The sequence below is a fragment of the Marmota monax genome, unplaced genomic scaffold, assembly GCF_021218885.2.
Source record: "Marmota monax isolate L192 unplaced genomic scaffold, Marmota_monax_Labrador192_F-V1.1 WCK01_AAM20220418_F8-fsc00039, whole genome shotgun sequence".
Lineage (NCBI taxonomy): Eukaryota > Metazoa > Chordata > Mammalia > Rodentia > Sciuridae > Marmota > Marmota monax.
In genome coordinates, this window is record NW_026693602.1 from 4,864,627 (window position 1) to 4,880,050 (window position 15,424).

Genomic DNA, 15,424 nt, shown 5'->3' on the forward strand with positions numbered 1-15,424 from the left:
TCAACCAAAAGAAAGAGAAGCATCTTTTCTTTTTTTCTCTCTTTCACCTGGGCTACTTCCACTGATTTTTTTTCTTTTAAAAATGTTTGAGGTAGATTTCTTCCCATACTGCAGGAAGCCCATAATCCAGCAGAGAAGTGTCTTGTGAAGGCAGAGTCCCCTGATAAGAGAGATGCAGTGATTTGCTCTTCCAGAGAGCTTATAGGAGAACCCACCCTCCCATCAGCGTACCCTGTCCTACACCAGCTGCCTCTTTACAAGCCCCCGGAGACTAGAGCAATTGGGCAAGTCTGTCTGTCCCCAAGACACAACCCTGGGATAATGATGATGGAGAACTTCAAGCAACTAACCCCTGGCCCTGCCTTCTTTAAATAAGAGGGACAAGTAACACTTGCAAGTACAAATTCTTGCATCTGAAATTTGGGGCCTCTGAACTCCAGAGGAGGTCCTCTATTTCTCATCCCAACTTTCCACGGGCCCATGTTTCTCTTACCAGAAAGGGGTCTCTCTCTGGGTTTCTCCAGCCCTTTCTTTTTCCCCTTGGCTGCACCCCCCTTTCCCCCCACTCCAGCCTGCGGGCCTCTGCTCTCCCACTCCCCAAATCGAACATGTACAGATTTTACGGTTCACTGGAGAATAAGTGGCTGTCATTTCACAGACGGGCCAGGATGTAATTAGCCACAATGCATTGGAGTAATGGAACAGATGTCTCTTTGTAAACTGAGTTTGCTGCGGAGCACCGCGTGCGTGTGACCTGCCGACTGCTCCCAGCAATCCACGGCCCCTCCCCCACCCACGGCCACCACCACCGCCTTTCTCTCCCTCTCGTGCTCTCTGGGTTCCCTGGCCGGGGCTCTCTGGCTTGACTGTGTGTTGACCGTTTTTGTTTCTCCTCTGCTTCTCTGGCTCACTTCTGCTGCAGAAAAGCTGCCAGAGCCACTGGGGAGGGGTGGGGGGAGTGAGGGGGCTGAACCCACAGTTATTGATGTAGTCGTTCACAACAGAAAAGGTGATACCCCTCTTATGAGATAATTGGCAGTTTCACATTGCACTTATTACAGGATGATAATACGCCCGCAAAATCATAAATTACTGTTATGCTCTCTGGCCTGTTGTTTTTCTTAACTAGAAATAAAAGAGATGTATCTCCCTTATTCTAAGGTTACTATTTAAAATTTAAGAAGAATCCATGCTGGTCCCAGAAGGGTGATATGCACGAATGTGAGACACTTATACGTAACTTCCAAAGAGCCTTTAAGATAATTTATTTACATAGATTACCTGCTCAGGTGGATCTCTGCTTTTCTGTGTATTTTATTTTAATATGAAGGTCAACCCTGGGGTGGAAGTGGTGGGGGTAAGTAATGACTTTGGCACATCCTAACTTTTGAGACTGAGAGTTTAGTGGGAAGATACCAGGTGAGGTTGCTGTTGGCAAATCAAAACCAGAGGAAAGAGTGAGAAACAGAAGGTCCATCTGCAGAAGAAAGAGGAAGGTCAGGAGAACAGAGAGAACAAAGGTTGTGGCTGCACTTGTTTTAGTTTCTCCTCCCGCCTAAAGGGAACAAGAAGCACAGACAATAAATACATCCACCTCCTCCCTCCAGCCTCCTGCACAGCAGAGGAAAACAATCCCTATTAAAATACAGGGGGTGGCAATCCCTGGCCTTTGTTCCTTAGGATATCATATTCGCTTTGATTGATTTTTTTTTTTTCCTCCTGGCCACAAGCTCAGAATCTCAGCCTTGGTCACCCAGGAGAAGGCAATTCCATGCTAAGACTGTACTCAAGATTGGGCGTGTATTTGGTACCTTTGACAAGAGAGAAATGGTCACTGGGATCAGCAAAGCCACACCCTCTTGGCCAAGGATAGAAAATGTTGCTACTAGCATGACTTTATCAATAAACAGGGAGCAGCCTATTTATCATGTGGGAAAACTGAGGGGAGTGTCTAAGGAAAGTTCTAACAGGGATCCCAGGTTTGAGTCTGAGACCTGGTGCCAGAGAAACTCAAAATGTTTGGTTGATTCTGATTTTGTATTTTAAGATTTTAGGTGTTAGTCAGTTTTCCCAAACACATCTGAGGACCTTCATTCGGGCTTTTAAAACTCATTAGACATTTAAAAACAGCAGTCTAATGCTAATTTCTACCCTGAGGATTTTTGATAAATAACAGGTAGAAATAGATCTCTGGTGTATGAAATTGATACTTACCCTGGTTTAGCCACAAGTAATCGGAAACCTCCTTGCCATGAGCTCATCGATTGTCCTTGCTTATGAAAGTTGAAACCTCCCTATTCTCTGAGGGGTTTGGGTGGCCCTGACTCTGCCATTGGTACACATTTGAAAGAGAAATCATCTCTTCTTTTTTTGCCTATCTCCCTACAGCCCAACAGCCAGAACGAGGAGTACCTGAGGGACTCCACACACTCTGTCAACCTGGCTTTTGTTGTTTTGGTTTCATATGGCAAAGGAATCCTTCTATCCTCGAGGTACTTTATAAGCTCAATATTAGCATAACTATTTCTGCATCATTTCTGCTTCCTAATGAATGCCAAATTGGGCTCGGACGATCAACGATTGTTGATCCATGGGGTGGTGTTGCACATTTTCTCCTGGAAAGGACAGACCATAGGAGGAACATGTTTTACTTTTTGATCCACCTCCAAAACTGACCAACTGTGCAAAAAATATTTGTATTTTAACACAAACTAGACACCAACCAATGGGACCATTGGTTTACTTTGAGATTAGAGATTCCGGATACAGCCAGGATCTACTGACATTTTAGAGAATAGAGGGGTTGAAAGGACTGTCAAGGTCATCTATGCGAAACTCTGGCCAAAGTCAGGAATCTTCTCCTGAACTCTCCGGGAGTCCTTGCTTGTCCTCACTCGTACTTTTTGGATATGGAGTGATTTCAAAGTCCTTCCTCACATTCAGTCCTTCCTCACTCTCCACCTTGGTCCTATGTTGTAACACGGGGTAAATCTTTTTCACATGCAATCTCCAGAGGGCCAAGCAATGCCTTTGTATTTCTCATCTCCTCTCCAACTCAGACACTGCCAGCTCCTTCCAGTCCCTTCAAGTAGGCCTGATTACCTGACCCATTGTCACAGAGACTGTCCTCTCTCTGACATGCTCAGAACAACTGACACCTTTTTTATGAGATTTTTAGATCCATATATAAAATTCCAAATGTCACTAAATGTCAGAGTTCACTAACAATTATCACATTTTTTTTGACTTCAGCCTAACAGTGCTTGAATCAATTACAGATCTCACATCTTTTAACATAAAACACATATAGACAAGATTTTTCTAGCACAGAACAGAGTAGTTAGTGTTTATGAAGCTGTGTATTCAGGCTTTAATATTTATCTTTGCTGGTCTGGTAAGATATTTTTTTTTCTTGTAATTGTCATTCTTCCTGGTTGCGATGCCGGTATACAAACGGCTAACACAGATGAAGAACGGCATCCATTCAGAGCCGTCCACTACTGCCCAGTAGAATCCATTCTCCTTGGTTTGTCACAAGACTTCATCATTGTTCCCTGTCATGCCCTGGCCCTACCTCTTATTCTCCGGGGTCTACCTCAGCACTTGCTCCAACATAGGTTCTTCATGTCTTCACACAGGCTGTTTCTCTGCGTGGAAGCCTCCAGCAACACTTGATCTAATTCATAAACTTCTACTCCTCCTTTAAGACTTAACTCAAGAGCCACAGGGAGACAAGGAGGCTGCCCAGCAAAGGGTTTCCACCTTGCGTCCAAAGTGTGGGGCCAACAACAGTCCATGAGCATCTTTGTTCTGCTTATTTTTCACATTAAGTAAAGGCCATTGATTCTTTACAATAAAAAAAATAATAATTGCAAACAAACACAAACAATCGTCACTTCTAGAAAGCCCTCCCTGGCCCACTTGCAGCCCAGTCTTTGAAGCGCTGGTCCACGGCGCCATTGATCATTTATCCTGTTCTCTTCAGCTGTTTGTTCTTGGTCAGGCCTCACTAGCCTTTCAGCTCTTTGATGGCCTGGGCCTTTTTATTCCCTCGGGTTTCACAGTTTAGGACAAACCTTTGTGTTACGATGGGAGTCTCTGTGTGCATGACATCTGTCCAGGTCTACAAGGGCACAGCTTCCCTGCGCAAAGGGATCCCAAGGAAGTACCAACAAATGCTTTGCTCAAGTCAAGACACCCTGACCCGTTAGTGTAGTAAGACGGTTAAAAAAGAGAAGTGAGCTTTGGTGAGTTGTTCGTTGTTTTGTTTCTTCCTTCTAAGAAGCTCAGGACAAATCGTGACAACCTGACATCCAGGCTGCCTGACCATGCTGAATATCACTTCACTGACTATTACAAATGCTATTATGGCTCTATCCTAAGCCATATTATAATTGGTTTTTTTTCCCCTAAATGTTAATGGGTTTATGATTAACTATAATTGTATATAGGAATCCACATCAAGGACTAATTATAGGTACTTATTCACTCACCTTTTAAATCCCTACTATGTGCAAACGTGTCAGACAAATAACATCTTGACAACGCTGTAATGACTCCAAGTATAATTAGCAAACAAGATGATGCTGAATTGTTCAATTACATGCTCACTTTTTCAAGAGTTGACATACCACCACTGTATTTATCATCAATTAAATTTCCCTATATTAGTTACTTGCAGTAATTTTGGAGGCAATCACCTCAGCTCAAATTGCCATAGCAAACCACATAATCTTACCAAATAGAATTATTTCCAACAGTCATCGTTCCTCATCAATTCTTTATTAAAGACTCATTTCTCAAACCACTTTAAATTGTGGCTTAGAGTAAGTCATTTATAACCACATTTTGGAAATAGGCACATTACATTTCCATTTCACAAATATGTTTTATTAGTAATGAGTAGTAAGTATTCGATTACTATTAGTATTCTCATCATAGGTTGGAAAATGCTTAATTAACAAAGATATTGGATTGGAAAAAAAATGACTCTGGGCATATTTCTTCTTGACCAAATTGCTTTTTTCCCCCTGATAGTCTTTTGTAATTTTTAATTGCATTCACCTATCCCAGAGAGTATATTTCCCAGGGTCTGTGGAGGGAGGCGGAAGCCCTATAGAAGTGAAACACTGTCAGGATCTTCCAGACTCTGAACCCAGTTAGGTGGAAAGCCCTTTGTAGAAACCACCAGTGCCAGAGTCTTCCCATTGCACAGAACAGAGCAACTAGATTTCTATTATGGTGGATCCCCTTAAACTGACATTTGTAATCCACAGCCACTGTTTCTGCTACCCTTTGGGGATGGTTTTGGTTTTTTATTTTTTGTTTTTTGCATACAGCTTCTTATTTTCCTCTCTCTGACTCAGCCTCACTTTCCAGAACATCAGTAAAAGCCACAGAGAGGGTCACTATGTCAGGAAAGTCACCGAGATGTCCCTGCCCAAACTGTCCCTGGTGGGGATTCTGACCTTGGGCTCCTCTTGAGCCAGCATCTTTTCCTGGTTGTCATTTGGTTTGGCTGGAGCATTCGGGTGGCTTGTTGTCCTGTCTCTTCCTGGAGCCGTGGTTTTACTCCAGGTGCAGGGCTGCCTTGGCCTCTTACCTCATGTGTGGTGTTGTTCTTTCCATTCTTCTGCATTGTTACTTTGCCAAGGGCCAGGGCTCTCCTTGCCACAGTAGCATCTGCTTCTGCTGGGGTCAGCTATGTGCTCTCTGAGGTCACAGATTGATGGCTGCACTTATGGATGCTCTGCGCACACAGAAGAGCATGGGCTTGTGTTTTAGCCTAAATGACGGAGTTGTGGACAGCCCCAGTCTGGAGTGGCTCGCTGGTTCCCTAACAGCAGGCAATTAGCTTGCCTCTGGAGCCTCCCCGCAGCAGTTCTTACGCAGATAGTTATCTGAGTGAACAGGAAGAACATTAGAAGCATGTGAGAGACAGGTGACTCTTCCTCCACAATGATTGCCCACGATTGTGTCCTAATTGCTGACGTCACTAGCCTAGCTACACTTAATATTTGGCTCGGGTGTCTTTCCCAATGTCCCTAGACATGGGATTCATGTTCATAAAAGCTGCTAATACAGCCCTTCCGCTCACCTGGCGGGTGAATAATGCGCACATCCGTAAGGTAAGCACTCTTATGAACATGTCCTTCAAGATTCTGAATGGGTTCTGGGAGAGAGAATGACCCTGGCTGACACCCCTCTTGGCAGACACAAGAGATCCAGGGCACTTCTGCCTTCCAGAGTGGAGGAGGGCTTTGACACAGGAGGCCACAGGGGAAGGCCAGACAGGGGGGTGGCTCCAAGTGGCTGCTGGGGAAGGCTGTTGGTCACAAAAACTGCACAGTGCTCTTCTTGGGTGGGAAAGAAATGGCTTCCCGTCAAGTGAGTGCCTGCCTCTTTGAATCAGAGCCCTGCACTACCCAGTGAAGAGACCAGCCCCGCTCAGCCAGGAAGATCTGTGGCAGATGCCCCCTTCTTCCCGCAGGGCTCCCCGTGGAAAAGCTGGCAAGGGACCCAGAGCTGCTCCCTCAGTGCTATCTCCACCCTGGGTTACAAATGAGGATTGATGTTATGCTGGGAAACCGTAATGGCCTGATCACAGCCATCATTCTAGAACAGCCTCTCTGCTCCCTTCACATCTGACTGGTTATCTATTGTTCCTCGTTGCCAGTTTGTTTGAAGCTCTCTGCAGCATTTGCAGGTGTAAAAGAACTTGCAACTTCTTCCCGGCTCTCTTCCTTGAAGTCATTGTCTATATTTAGGTCAGTGACGTGATGTGATGAGAGATGTTGATAAGTTTCCGTGCCTCACCCTGAAAATTGCTTCTCGGGATACGGGGAAATGGAGAGACTCTAATGGCACCGCCTCATGCCACCGGGGCTGTGCAGCTTATGTGGCTGTGGCTTCCAGCTTATGCCGCCAGCGGGGTGGGACCAGCCCTGAGCCACCTGCCAACACGCTGCACACAGTGTCACAGGAATCTCACTCTGGCCTCCCAGAGCCGCCGTGTGGTAGAGGAAACTGATAAAAAGGTGAGAGGGAGGGTTAGGAAGTTGCTCTCTCCTTTACCTGGAGTCCAGAGCCCGCACTCTGCCCCTTCAAGTAGAAAATGTGGCCCTGATGAATCCTGCCCACAAAGGAACTGCGCCTTTTTAACATGCAAATGTTCAGTCAGGGAAAGGAAATAGACACCTCCTCCTTCAGGGACTAGGAGACAATCACAGCCACCCCCGCCCCACCCCCAATCCCATTTTCCTTCCCTCTTCCCATTCTAAGAGAAAGAAATTCTGATTTCCCCCATTCTTTTTTTTTTTTAAGGGAGGGAGGGGTTTGCACAGAATTGTTCTTAAACCACTGTCTTCTACCCCACTTCCTCCCGTCTGGATAGGCTTCATTAATTTGATAAGCCGACACCAAAAGCTAGGGGTGGCGGTGGGAGGGGGCTGGGCGATTGCAGGGGGGCTGCCTAGGGGCTGCCCGGAGGTTTCAGAAGATGAACCGCTAATGATGTTGAAGATGTACCTTTTCAGACTGCGTGGTCCCTCTGGAAAAATCAGGGTCCTTTTTCACTTGTTCCGATTGTACTGCAAGAACTGAAAAAGAGAGGCCTGGTCGGGACGGAGGGGGGTACCGGGCGGGGGTGGTAAGTAGGCAGATGCGTCTCCAAGGAGGAATAGAAGCCGTCAGTTCCACAGCTTGAACGGGGCCTTTTCTTTAACAGGGTATCTGATATTGTCATGCTGAAGAGTCGGAAACTAATGGGGGGAAATACATTCATTTGCTAGGTCAATTATTGAACATTCTTGCCTGATACTTACAAACTAGTGAAATTACTGCAAATTGACAATATGAATATTTTGATCAACATCTGTGACCCTTGAATTCAAACCGGGTGGGATGCAAACCACAGGGCTGTGATATCTCAGACACAAGGATCTTTGCTAGCTCTCTCCCATCTCCTAGCATGATGGAAGCAGATTAGACCCAAGGCAACCATCTGTATAATTTGCCCAAGACAGTCTGTCCCAGTTTATGCCATTTGTCCTGGTTTGGGTGGAAAATTATGTATTTGCCCTCATTATACCTCTCAGCAACTAGGAGAAGATGAGAGATCCCCAGTTTCAGCGTGATTTTATTTTTATTCTCTGTTCTCTTGCATACCTTCGAGACTATTCTCAAACATACACAAATGTGCAAGGCATTCTGAGGATAGAAAGGCATCTGAGGTAGGATTTTCCCTGATCATACTTAGTGGCAATAGAAGGATTTTAAAACAGTGTCAAAATTTTTTTGACTATTCTTGAATCACAGAACAAGATCATATACTGGTCTGTTTGGCTTCTGAAATAAATACCAAGGTGGGCTGGGGGGCCAATGGCCATCATTAGTTAAGTAAAAACAACCCAGTCTACTGACCTCTGGAATTTCTGCTTCACTAAGTATTTCACTTCCTCCTCAATTTTACCAAGTGACAGTGATTGCTCGGCAGTGTCAGAACCAGCCCTGCTGTGGACAGGGGGAGCGTGGTGAGTCTGAGGAGTGGGAGGTGAGGGCAAATGCTTCCAAAAGAGGAGGCAAGTTTGGACCTGTGGACTCATCAGTTACTCAACAGGAATATGAATTAGAGTGGCTGATAAATGTTCATTCACTAAACAAACACTGCGTACCTGTTGTGTGCCAGCCACTGAGGTAGGTGCTTAACATGTATCAATGGATAAACAAGGTAGACCCCTGGCTGGCCTTGTACAGCTTACATTCTAGACATTAAACATAATAACTAAGCATAAATTGTATAGCATGCAAGATGCCGTAAGTGCGATGGGAAAAGGGGTGCAGGAAGGTGAAGAGGGCAGCCATTATCGAGGCCACCTGGGAATTCTGCCTTCCACCCAGAACAGGGCACATACGCAAACCCCCAGGGTGTGGACACACAGAGGCCCCAGACCCACGAGGAGAGTGACTGGGAAGCAGCCACAGTTCATTCTTTCTGTTGTACCAGCCGTGGCTGCCACAGCCAGTGGTACTCAGTGCGTTTCCATTTGCCTTAACAACAAAAAGGGCTAAAATCCTGTGTGAACTTTAGAAACCTCTGGTCCCAAATAGATGGTTTGTTTCTGGTTATTCTCTGATTCCAAGTACTCCCCAAATATTGAAGTTCCATAGGCAATTGTGAGCATGGAATTAATTTTCAAAACTAACTACTTCCTGCATGCCTACAATTCACATGGTGCTGTGATGAGGCCCTCTACCTCACTTAATCCCAACTCATCTTTTGAACAGAGCCATTATTGTCCACATTGCATAAATCAGGAAAATGAGCCTGGCTCACAGTTATCTCCCTACCAAGCTACAAGCATCAGGCTTTGAACTCAGGGTTCCAATTCCCAGGCCAAGTTCCCTGACTCTCCTCCTCTCCGCCTCCTCTCTTCTCCTGGGCAGCCTGTGGTAGAATGACAAATCTTGCCACCAGACCCTTCTTAACTCAGATTAGCTTGTGACCTGGTACATATGTTTCACAACCATTGCAATAAATAGTTCATCTAATTAAACTGAAACCTGGTGATCAGCTCCATACATGCAGACAAAATACTCCATTCTTGTAAGAAGGGAACAGCAGATTTGCTTTGGTAATAGAATTTGCTGCTTCCAATCAATTGGACTATGAGGTTTCTCATAGGAACATCAAAGTTCCTATGGACCTCCCAACACCAGCTTCCATATAAGAAACAAGCATGGAACAGTTCAGCAGTATAAAAAGGTCCTCCGAGTACTCCTACCCCTTGACCTAGTGAGTCTGCTGGAAAAAAAAATTATCCTAAGAACATGATCATAGATATAATTTTTTGAAAAGTATCTATAAGGATGTTCACTCTAGAATTATGAATAGTAGTGAAAAACTGGGAGGGAAAAAACTTACATGACCAAAAGTAGAAGATTTGTTAAATAATTTATGATATACTCATCTACTATTAAAGTATTTTAGTAGAGTATTAATAACATGGGATCTGTGATATAATAAGTGACAAAAGGTGGAATATAAAATTACCTACAATCCCATTATTTTTTCCTCCTTTTTTATTTTCAAGAGCAAAGAAAATTACATTTATTTGGGGCTAATTAGGATTGCAATCTAGAAAAACACAGATTCAAATGACCTTGAAAAAGTACTCCTAATCCTAATATTTTTAAAAAAGCAAGAATATAAACAACTTGAGACTGGATTTTTGGTTTTGTGAGATGGAAAATAAGCACTTGCTCCCATAAATGAATTTGGAGTAAAAATTTTAAGAACTTAGAGGAAAATTTAGCAATGGAGACTTTTTTCTCATCAAAGTTCCTAATGAAATCATGGGATAGCTGAATATCTAACTTCGAACTACTTTATATTTCTTTTCTTTTCCTTTACCTTAAAACATATTTTACCAAGTTATAGTCTGATATACACTGATAGTTTTGTAGTTTCATGTCCCTTCAAAAGAAAAGCAGGGGTATTTATATAATTTGTGCAACAGTTACTTCATTGCCAAAATGTGGAAGCAAGTGGATGGATTGACGGACAGAGTCTGACCCCATCAGGAAAATGGCACATGGGGATTGGCAGAGCCAACATGGAGACACACCTCTGCCATCCTTCCTTATTGTGATCATGTGAATAAATGAGGTAACTTCTTTGTACTGGAGTAAGATATGGAAAGGCAGCAGCTAGAGTATTTGAGTGCTGAACTCAGCACCACTGACTGCCTGAGAAAGTCCAGGTCATCAAAATATTATCTTAATACTACAGGAATGAGTATATTCTCCAACACAGGCTGTACGTGAGAATTATATATGTCCTGGAAGGACTTTTTTTTTTTAACTGGGTATTACTTTACCACTGAGCTACATCCATAGACCTTCCTATTTTAATTTTGGGAAAGGGTCTCACTAAGTTGGTAAAGATCTTGCTAAACTGCCACGGCTGGCCTTGAACTTCCCTCCTCCTGCCTCAGCCTCCCAAGTCGCTGGAATCACAGGTGTGAATCATTGCATCCAGCCTGGAAGGAACTTCAGATTTAAAGTGTAAAATGTCAACGCTCAGGGTCAGATGAAAAAAAAAAAAAGGTCTTTAAACCTGAATAGGATTAGATTGGAGAGAAATCTGAGTCAAGCATTTTTAAGAAAGCTATCTAATTACACCTGAGTGTTTTTCTAATCTTGTTTTCATAATCATATCTCTGAGAATACTTGGGTGTTTAAAAAATAGCATTCTAAGTACCCATGACCGCTTTCCTGGTGGCAGAATAGTCCAATTGGAAGAAAATAGACCACAAGAAGTAAAATCCCAGCTTAGGGGTAGCCTTGCCCACCTGGCCACTCAGATGACTGTACACATCACAACCCATCTTCCCTGAGCCAAACCTGAGGACAAACATGACCTATTGAGGAACTTCATACAGAGGATACAGCCAAAACCACACGACCAGCTAGTATTTTGAGTTTGTGCTACATTTTAGTGCTGCACTAGGTTCCTTCTGCATAAGATCCATCAAGAAGTGAGCTACACAGCAGGTGCTATATTTTTCCTAACAGTTTCTCTGCTTTCAACAAATTTTCTCCACCTATCGTAGGTAGTTAACAGTGTTTGGTGGTTCCCCTATTTTAGGGAACCTCTTTGAGAGGGGATGGGCTTTTTCTAAATAAAATAATCATGCATGAGAAGGGATGGTGATATGTACCTAGCCAGAGAACTTCATGGAAGAATTTCTCTGCTTAACAATTATTTACGAGCATACACTATATGCCAGGTACTTGGTAAACACTGGGGACAGAAAACAGACGTCCCTAACCTCATGCCCATGAGTCTAACTGCAGAGACCAGAGTTAATGAAATAATTATACAGATGTATAATTACAGCCCTTAATTAGAGCAGTATCATGAAGGAAATACACAGACGGCTATAAACTTGTGTAACCTCACCAAGGGAGTGACCTGCACGGAAGGCTTCTCAGAGACCCAGAAAACCTGTAGAAGGTGCCAAGGGCAGCGATTCTCAGAGTGTAGTTCCAGGACCAGTAGCATCAACAAACAGCACCTGGGGACTTGTTAGAAGTCTAAATGGTGGGGTCCCTCCTCAGATCTACTAACTCAGAAACTCTGGGCTGGTTCCTGCCATGGAAGTTGGTTGATTAGTTGGTTTTTGTACGTCTGAGAAATTTTATTCACCTGCACGTCTCTTTTCTTCTTTTTTTTTAAACATTTTTATTTTAACTGACACATAGTAATTGTACATATTTATGGGGTGCAGTGTGACATTTCAATACATATATATACAATAATGATCAGATCAGGGTAATAGGCCTATCACCTCAGACTTATACCTTTGTGCTGGCAACTTTCAAAATCTTTCTACTACCTATCTTGAAATTTTCAAATAAATATGGTGCACCACAGTTATCCTACTGTGCTGTAGAATGTTAGAAGTCATTCCTCCTACATCGTCAACCTGTACCCATGATCCATCCTCTCTCCACCCCCCCTCCCCACACCTTCCCAGGTTGTCAGAGCACTGTTCTGCTGTCTACCTCTTTGAGATCAACTTTTTACCTTCCACGTATAAGTGAGAACATGAGGTTTCTGTCTTTCTGTGCCTGACTTATTTCACTTAACATAACGTCTTCTAGTTCTATCTGCGTTACAGCAGATGACAGAATTTTATTTGTTTTTATGGTCGAATAATAGTCCATTGTGCATTGTGGGTTTCAATAAGCCCTCTAGGCGATTGTGATGGACCCTGAAGTTCGAGAGCCACTGTATCAGCAGATGAGGTGGGGCAGGGGCTGAGATGAGCCAGAAGAAATAGTGCAGTGAAGCCCCAAGGCTGGAAGGGACACAGCATGGGGCGGGGGCTGCCAGGTCAAGGCAGAGGACCCAAAGAAAGTGGTGTGTGGCCAGGCTAGAAGCCGCTGGAGGCAGAGGGCTTCAGGGCCTGTGGTAAGGATCCTGCCCACTGTCCTAAGAATGGGAGAAAGCTACTGGAGAGTTATGATCAGGAGTGTGAGAGGATCATATTTGCATTTTCAAAGCTTCCTCTGACCACAAAACTATGGAGGGCAGTGGACATGGAAAGACTTATTGGAAATGACTTCAGTTCTTCAGTTTAATAACTGATAGAACGGAATAATAGGATATGGAGACAGAAGAAAGTGAATGAAGTTCAACTAATCCCAATATTAAGGAGGTGGGGCCTCAGGGAGAGGTGATACTTTGAAGTGGGGACTGAGGGAAAGGGATGTGGCAGGACAGAGCCCAGGTTTCCAACTTGTAAACCTAGATTGAGGGTGATAGTCCCAGACACTGAGAGACAGAGGGTGGAGATCATGCATTTTATTTGGATCATACAGAATTTAAGATCCCCTGGAGCTATGAACTAGACCTTGGTAGAAATTGCATGAGTGAAAACGAAGGAAAAAATTATTCTCAAAGAGAGATACAGTGACCATATGAGCCAAAGGATGGAGATAGAAATGAGTTTTTGACATGCATCTGCCTCTTTTATTATTCATTCATTCATTCATTCTACCTATTATGTCCTTCCAAGAACATGGAAGGACATTGGAAGGTTAGAAGAAGATTAATAGGAGGGATGAGGAGCAGGTATGGCAGATACTGAAATCCAAGCTAAGGAGGTTGGGTCACCATGGAACATCATGGCAGAGGGATGCCTCAGAAAGATTAACCAGCAGGGAGATACACAAGTAAGAAACTCAAGGGGAAAGTTTGTTATAGGAATTCTAAGGAAGCTTGGGAATGCCTGATTCCTTCTCACAGACCACAAGCAAGTTCACATGCATTCATTCATTATATCCCATCCATGTGGCTCTATATTCTTAACCTCTAAGCCATATAGTTTGGGAATAAGAAAAGATAAGCTTTGAGTGTATGAAAACAAGGTCTTTTTTTCCTGCTTTCAGCTTTCCAAGGCAGAAGCTGGGTATTTTAATTGGAAGGGGAAGGCCTACACGTGGTGGGAACTGGGGAAGATGTATTCAATCGAATTGAGCCAACACCAGTGGCGTCCTGGTCCTGAGAGAAGGTGCCACAACACTGGAGTCCCGGAGAAAGGGGCGGGCAGTGGGGCCCTTGCATGAGAAATAGGACCCGGTGACCCCCATCTGTTCCTCCTCCTCTCCCTCCCTCCCCCACCGCTGCCATGGCGACATGTCTGGAATCACAGTAAGCCTTATGCCCCAGAGAGAACAATACTCTGTTTGAACCTTGTGAGTTGGCCTCTAAGCTCCTGCTCTGCAGCCCCATCCCCCACAACCGGGATTCTTACAAAAGGCAGCTTTTTACCGGAGGGTCAGGGCGCTGCTGCTCATCGATTTGAGCCCCTTCATCGCTCCTCGGCACTTTCCTCTTGTTGGTTTTTGAACCACGCCGCAGCCTCGACGCTGTGGGTCTGTTTTGGCGTGAAGCTACTGATGTAGCCATGCGCGGCCCCTCTGCACGGGCCCCAAGGAGCATCCAGCTCTTTTCTTTTTTCTGTCGTCTTGTCATGCGGTTGACTCACCAGCAGGCTGGGGCTGCCTGGGCTCCACTGAATTAGTAACAATGCAATCAACATCTCTATTTTTATCTCTGCTCCCCCCCTCCCCAATGACTCACCATTTCTAGGTCTCAGAGCTTGGCCGCCTGCACAGAATTATATTGGGGCTGGGGGTGAATCTACGCACAGATGCGATATTTCTTCCATTCAATGCAACGAGTGTTTTCCTTTCTCCTGGTGCACGAGGGTTCAAGCGTTAGAAGTATTATTTACTATGCTCATCGTCATCCTTATTGTTGCAGTGTTACTGTGCAAGCTGCTGTTATCTCCTGAGGTCGAAGATGAATTGCAGGCAAGGGAGGGAGCCTGGATCTGATTGCCAAAACTCATCTTCAGAGAAAACTTGAGTTCGACGCTGAAACTTTTTAACTTCATCCCAGTTGAATTCTAGAAACCCGACCTGGAGTTTAGATAAAGCTAATACCAAACACAATGTTACCTATTAAAAAAAAAAATGCCCCACTGATGCAAGATATCTTCTGCCTAGGTCTCCGAATGCTGTTAATTATATTAAATTTATAATTTATAGAGTCTGATATGTTAAGAGCCTTGGTTTTGAATTCCACTTGGCCACTTATTTCCTGTATTCTTCGAGTAATTAATTTCCTTGTGTCTTAATTTTTTTTCTTTTATAAAATGGAGACTTTAATGTCTCATACATATATCATCATCGGATTGTTTTGAGCACTAAAAAAGCTAGTATTCATAAAGAGCTTAAAACAGGGTCTCACATATGATAAGCGGTCAGTAAGTGTAGGCTGTTTTCATACAACAGACATATCTACCTGTTTAAAGAAAAATGATTCAATCCTCAAAAAGAGTTTCCTCTAACA

At 43.9% G+C, this 15,424-nt stretch overlaps 1 protein-coding gene and 1 long non-coding RNA gene across 2 annotated transcripts in view; one reads left to right on the top strand and one right to left on the bottom strand.

The window, feature by feature from the left end:
• Maml3 (mastermind like transcriptional coactivator 3) overlaps positions 1-15,424 on the top strand; it is a 390,401-nt gene that overhangs the window by 282,954 nt on the left and 92,023 nt on the right. The gene's annotated exons all lie outside the window — the stretch shown is intronic.
• On the bottom strand, positions 3,870-14,832 carry LOC124103065 (uncharacterized). Its single transcript, XR_006855092.2, has 3 exons — positions 14,339-14,832; positions 7,528-7,598; positions 3,870-7,026 (listed from the first exon to the last, which is right to left on the bottom strand). It is a non-coding gene; the product is annotated as an uncharacterized LOC124103065 (long non-coding RNA).